A 7,270-nucleotide genomic window follows, 5' to 3' on the forward strand; every position below is an offset into this window, starting at 1 on the left:
TGATCCAGTTAAACACAAATACGTCATCCGTGTCCAATTGCCCATGAAACAAATCCAATTAAGGGAAATTTTATAAGGCATCCCCAATTTTGTTAAAAGGCCTCCCCATGAACCATTTTACTTGCTAAATTATCACTAAGGGGAGGCCTTTTAACAAAAATGAGGGGCCTTATAAAATCTCGCTCCAATTAATAATCTGACTTCTAGTCATTAGTCTTATCCTTTTGATTTTCCTATCCTACAATTTCAGCACCTTACATGTTGACCACGCAAGAATGATCTAGACTCTTAATTTCCTACAAGTAATTTGAGCAACAAATGAAATCTAACAGATAGTGTAATTAATGTCATGTATAATTATTCCATTAATCATTTTAATTGTATTGAAACATTGTTCAAAACAACAGTATTTCAAAACATGTGTACTACCTACCACATGTGACACATAATTGTGCTCATCATAGTGGAGTATTATTCTTGCAAAAGAAAATCACTGCTTAAGTTTTATCATTTCAATTAAGGCGGGCTCCGAAAGGGGGGCCCCAGAAAGGCGGTCTTCCGAAAGGCGGGCCTCCGGAAGGCGGGCCTCCGGAAGGCGGGCCTCCAAAAGGCGGCGACTGGCCATCACCATCTTCGCAACACATACAACGCATGCGATAACCTTTACACTTGCCTCCAGTAAACCCTTCACCGTTACAAACAGCATCACAATTGCTACTGATTAAGCATATTCCCCTAAATTTCTGGCTAGGTGAATTACATGTACTCCCCGTGGCTTCCACCACTTCCAACCCCATTTTCTCTGCAAACAAGAAAATATAAGTATTATTATTATTATTAGAAATAAGACAATACAATAAGAATCACATTAATTGGTTTAACAGATAGATAGGGTAGTTGAACAAGAAGTGAAACAAACCAATAGGGCTCAAAAGAATCAACAAAAGAACCAAAGCCATTGTAGCTGAAAATCCATAAACGCTATGCCCCATTTGATTGAGAGAGAGAAGAGAAAATGATGTGAACAACAACTGATCACAAGTTTGTAGTATATAAAGCTTTTCAAAACTCACTAAGGTAGTTGTTTTAGGAAACAAAGTTAATATTCAAGAATCTTTATAGTTTAGGTTTCTTAATTTTTGTAATATTTCTTATATCAGAATGATACCTAAATAAATAATTAGGATTCTATGTAATTTATTTTCTGATGTTTGTAGATCCTTAATATCAATACTAGTCTAAGAAAACAAGTTAATAGTCTACTTTATAATTATGAGTTTATTTCATGTATTTTATTCACTCACTTGGGTCTGGTAAATGTAACTAATGAAATATATTTCATCACCAAAAAAATTTAATGAAATATACACGGGTGGGGCGTAAACAATATTTCTTCCGCTGTAATATATTTACTACTATTTGGAGTTTAGTTTCGTAGTATCATCAATAATATAGCTACGAAAGACTATATAATTTAGGTTTGATCATTAGGCAAAATAGTTTAAAAACTCAAAATTTGGGGAATACTTAGAAACCAAGCCCAATTTAAAATAATAGTTGAAAAAAAATTATTTTACAAAAGTACAACTTTTCCTTCAAAATCAACGTGAAAAACATTTTTGAAAATTTCTGAACAAGTTGTAGTTTGCTGTCAACAATTTTGTAAATTTCTGAACAAATTTGTTTTTGTTCAAAAATAGTTTTACAAAAATGTTTTGCATTTTTTCTTATGAATTTGACAAACCAAGACTGACACTAACATTCTGGCTAAAGCATTTTTCGATTTGTCTTGTGAAGAAAGAAATGGTTTCCGCATTTTTGTTTTGCTTTTGACAGAAACATTTGACTAATGCATTTTTTTATTTGTCTTTTGCACAAATTAATATATTATGCATATTATGCTTTCGACAGAAACATTTGACTAATGCATTTTTTTATTTGTCTTTTGCACAAATTAATATTTTACGCATATTATCCTTTGTATTTAACAAAGGAGGGATGAGTTTTAGGTCCAAAATCCTAGGGTCAATGTGTCCGGTCAAATAAAATTACCCAGATTAGAAGATATAATTAATTTTTTTAGTTTCATGAAAATAATTCCTGAATAATAAGTTTTCATCTCTACAAAAATTGTCTTTTCCTTTTACAAGAATGTTTCCTTAGTCTTTTGATTCATAGAGAATCAATCATAACTCTTTGTTCTTCAGTTCATTGAGCCAAAATCTAGAGAAGTCGCAGAGAAAATCTATCCACGATTTTCGATCTTCAGTTGGAGAAAACCCAGAAGAATATGATGCTTAATTGATTAATTTTCCCTTTTACCATATTCTCGTTTTCTCTTCAATGATAGTTATTGCACCGTGCACGGTTTTGTTGTTCTTATTCTTAAAGCTAGGATATCAATCTTTTTATTAGAAAAATTCTTCAGATCTTATCTCATTGTTTTTCTCTCTACAATCTTGTTTTCTCCAGAAAATTTGCATGAAAAGTAATTATATATTTTGCGAACTTTTTGTATATTCTCATAGCATTTTCTTGATTCCAACAACATATTTACGTTTTGTAATTTTTTGACTTACCAAAAAAGTCATTTACGTTTGGTAATTTTGAACGACGAGTTTGTGTTTTCTTCGGCAACACCCTCAAATTTCTGAACTCTGACAAAAAATAATATATTTTACAAACATAACAACGTTACTCTCAAAATTACTTTTATCGACAACAGTACAGATTTTCTGTAAAGTTTTACACTTTTACGTTTTTTTATTTTATCATTGCACGAATTACATGCACTTGTTTGAACACTAATATATTTTACAATTTTATAGACGAGATTGTGGTTGTGTGATTTTGCACGTAGATGAACTTGTGGTCGAATCTAACTATAAATATTTTTCCACAGGATGTTAGCCAAAGATTTAACAATACAAGCGCAAAGGAAGAAGATTGATTTGACTTGGTTGTTACTGGATGAATTACAGGATAAATAGAAAAATATCTTGAAGTTATTAGTTCTTGTAACGGATTATATTGTAATTGATTATGTTGTAATGGGTTTCTCTTAATTTTCATTACTCTAAGTTTTAATACAAATATCTTGAAAGACGTTAAAAATGTTAAGAGTTAATGGAAAATGCATGAAGATATTATAGAAATGCTAGAAATGCCACAATTTTCTTTGATTATCTTTGAGTAGTTAATTCCAACTTATTTATGTTTGTACAAATGTGATTGATTTTTTAGAGTTTGGAAGATGTTGGTAGAGTTTTCAAAATTTATACAAAAATCGAAGTAAATGTACATGGAGATTTATGAAAACTTTTTAACAAAGCATACGTTGTTGTTCGAATCAATAAAATGCTATAAAAATAATGAAAATGTCAGCAAAATATATATATCAGTTTATATGCATATTTTAATGTCACATTTGAAGCGCCTAACTTAGATTAATTAGTCATTTTAAAATAATCATAGCAAATGCTGAGTAATGGCTACGGATCAGGGAGTCCGTAACAAAAAAGGCGTAGCTAAAGGTCATCCATTTTGTAGTGTTTCGGGTATTATTTGTATTACTTTATGTATTTTTCTTGTTAGGTATCTTATTTGGAGTTAGGCGTTTGATTCGAAATAAAACGAAACAACTATCACATTTCATCTCATGCGATCGAAATGGGAGAAAAAGATATCAAGGAGATCAAACAAAAAATGGAGCCAATGGTGAGTCCGACGGAGAAAACGAAAGTCGAATCAGAATTCAGACGGGAAGTTGTGAAAGAAAGAAGCCGAGGAACAACTTGGTTTTTTTGGAAATTAGTTTTGTAAAGATATATTATGAAGGCACCCATATGGTTACAAAATTACAATCAAAACCCAATCCCAAAAGAAATCCAAAGAAGAAGGAGCAAATGGAGATTTTATGAGCACCCTTTAAGAGCCCAAGTCAAAATGGTCTTAAGACCAAGTCAAAGTTACTAGGTTATTGTTTGTTGGATCAAAAAGAAAAAGGCCAAGTCTGATTTGGGGGAGATCATCTTCTACACAAGTCTTGAACACGAGGCTAGAGTGCTAGGGTTTGGTGTTCTTGAGACTTAGAGAGAGAGAGTGAGCTCAAGAGAGAGTGTGAAGGGAAGGAGTGTCGGCCAACACTCAAGGTCGGCCAAGCGTAGGCCGACACTGTTAGGAGCTCGGGAAGGAGGAGGACAAATTCCTTTCGGTCTCCTCTCCTTCTTCATCCCTTCCATCTCTCGGCTCTATTAGTTGATGCTTCAAGTTCATGACTGTCTAATTAGGGTTTTATAGTATTTGGGTTCTAACCCCTTTGGCTGTCATCAGTTTAATCTTCCGATAATTGGAATAACAAGGCTACACGACCCGCCTCTAAGGACTCCCACTTGAACCGCCTGTGAGAGAAATAAGGATTTCTCTCTCCACGTGACTGGACATGTGAGACGAGAGAGAAACCCTTGTTTCTCTCACAGGCGGTATAAGTGGGAGTCCCTAGAGGCGGGTTGAGTATACTTTTTGTAATTGGAAACCTTCCAAGTTTACGTCACCGTGGGTATGAATTAGTTGGAACCAAATTGGTTTCTAAAACAATTAAAAAAAAAAAATCGGTTCCTAAAAATAAACCATGTGCATGGTTTAATTTTAGAAACTCTAATATACAATCTCTCTGATAAGAAAATGTTGAAGCAGTGTTTGTTTGTTAGATCTACATTCTGCTTTAAACGGATCAAAATCAGTTTTCATTTGATTTGTTAGGTCTGGTTTGTTTGAAAAATTCAGGTCTACGTCTTAACTATGTGATTAGATGATTTAGAGGAGTCTGATTCAAACAATGAGAGAAAACCAAATTCCTCTGGAGTGGCGCAACTCCTTTCTGTGGGTTATGGTGGTGTAGTTATGGTGGTGTGTTCTAATGGAGGGCTCGGGGCAGTGGTGGTGGTGGTGGTCCGGCGAGGATGAAGAGGGAGATTATTTAGTTTTTTCTTTATACTTAGGTTAATTTGACGGTGGCGGTTTTTCCAGTGATTGCGGCGATTTTTCGGTGACGAATGCGGTTTCCCGGTGACGGGGGCGGTTTTCCAGTGACGACGGTGATTTTCTGGTGAAAGCGGCGGTCGTTCTTTTAGTTTTTTTCCAGTTATTTTGTTGACCTTTAGAGTCATTTTACGGTGTCTAGTCAATTTCTTTCTCTTCATGAGGCACTTTATATTTAAAGGTATGTAACTCTCATGAAGTTTTCAAAGGAGAGAAATAAGATTTATCATCCATGTAAACGATGTGTTTTTATCTCTTATAAATGAAAATGTTTTCGCTTGGTTTCAAAAAAAAAAAAAAACAAGAAACCACTCTAAATTTAAACCGCTTCATACTATTGACTCATTTTTTTGCATGGTTTCCTACAATTGGAAGGGATAATTCCGTTTTGGCCCCATAAATATGACCAATTCATCAAAATGGATCCTAAAGATGAAAAACCTTTTAATTTTGCCTCCTTTTTATATTTCTGCCAGTCAACTTTAACATCAGACTTTTTTTTTTATACCTTTCTGTTCAAAATTAATAAATTATTTGTACTCCATTGCTTTCTTTATCCGAAAACTGTTATCCGCTCATGGGCGTCTGCCACTTCCCGACGACCATGAACCGAATAAAGAAAAAAAAACCTTAGTTTCTTTTCCTTCCTTTTCCTCCTGACAACGACCTTCAACGAAAAATAAAATAAAATCAGAGGAAATGAATCTTGGATAGAGAGAGAGAGGATTAGATCAGAACCTAAAAGATAAGGTTGGAAATTGGTTTCGGGCCTTGGAGGTTTCATACAGTAGGGATCCTACTTTTAGGCTCCACTTGACAATCACAATTTCTCTCTCTCTAAAAATATGTCAACGACACAGTTTATTGCTCTAGTTTCTTTACAAAGTCTAATTTGGTTATTCAGACATCCCCAATTTTAAAGGTTAATGTGGCTTTGTAAAGAGATTTGTTGACACTTTTTTAGAGAGAGAGAGAGGGGAATAACAAAAATAAAATCTCGTTTGTAAGATCTCTATACAAACCCATACAAACTTTTCTAGTTTCCCCTCTCTATTTTTCTCTTCATCTTCTTTTCATAATTTTCTCTTGATCTTTTTTTTTAAAGAAATGTCGAAGAGAATATAGACATTTGCGTCAACATGATGAAAGATCATTGCTCCTAAAAGTGCAGAAATACTTTATAGAATTCTACTTCTTGAGTAAACTCGTGCACTATGTATAAGCTTGTATTGTTGAGTTATGGTGTTCTCTAGTGTTCTAAGCGGAATTTCAGACATCTGATGTCTAACACTAGTATCCCCAGGATCTCATGCATAAGCTAAAGATAAAGCTAAGAAGTTTATAGATACCTTAATCGCTAAATTTCATGGACTATTCGGTTGAATATAAGAAGACCAAGAGCTCCAATTGTAGATCCTATACTTGAGACACCCAAGTAATCAGCTTGATCTCCCACCATTAAGTTTAGCTAGAACTTTATGGTGGTTAGATGAAGAACTCCTTCTTCTTTAGACTAGATAGATAGTTGGGAACTATTCTCTATTTCTTTCTCTACTTGATGTTGTAGAGATATAAATCTCTTTGAGAATTTCCACACGTAACCTAAAAGACCAAAATATAAGTAAATTTAGGATTATGTTAGAAATAGAAACTAGTTTTTATTTTTGCCCCTTATCTCTCTGGCTGGCCACCGTAAGCCCTAATAGGCTAGGTCTGGCTGACCCTCTTTTAGTTTGGCCGACCATGCCTTGGTCGACCCACTAATAGGCTTTAAGCCCGTTCCAAATCTTTTTTTTGTTTCGTCCTTTTTTACTATTTTTGTCTTAGCCTTTCGGACATCTTTATGGGTCTAACCCACACTTTTATGTCTCATCCCTCTAGCCATATCTTCCGATCAAGCCGACACTCTTTGGTGTGATAAATATATTATATTTTACCTATTTTCACAAGGAAACATCAATCTTTCCACCAGGCATACTTGTTCGTATAAATGACGCTCGTGTCCCTGTTCCAGACTTGAATGCACGAGACACCTTCTGTGCATGCATAAGGAAGCTTCTAGCCCTCTTCGACCTCGGCTTTGCTACTTCGGCCTATATGATCGAGCGTTCCATCCTAGCACACGTCACACCATAGGCTCCAAGAATATTGTTGTGACAGGCTCCCCTACTAACTCTGTTGAATGCCCTCATAGACAAACTTCGGAGTACACCTTCAATCTTCTGCCTTA

The 7,270-nt window shown here is 34.7% G+C and overlaps 1 long non-coding RNA gene across 1 annotated transcript; it reads right to left on the reverse strand.

Annotated features, from left to right (window-relative positions):
* Positions 1-360: 360 nt before the first annotated feature.
* LOC147539689 (uncharacterized) lies at positions 361-1,026 on the reverse strand. Its single transcript, XR_015226121.1, has 2 exons — positions 920-1,026; positions 361-802 (listed from the first exon to the last, which is right to left on the reverse strand). It is a non-coding gene; the product is annotated as an uncharacterized LOC147539689 (long non-coding RNA).
* Between the last annotated feature and the right edge of the window lie 6,244 nt (positions 1,027-7,270).

This window comes from Eschscholzia californica, unplaced genomic scaffold, assembly GCF_041429995.1.
Source record: "Eschscholzia californica isolate CP2 unplaced genomic scaffold, dmEscCali1.0.p SCAF_5, whole genome shotgun sequence".
Taxonomy (NCBI): domain Eukaryota; kingdom Viridiplantae; phylum Streptophyta; class Magnoliopsida; order Ranunculales; family Papaveraceae; genus Eschscholzia; species Eschscholzia californica.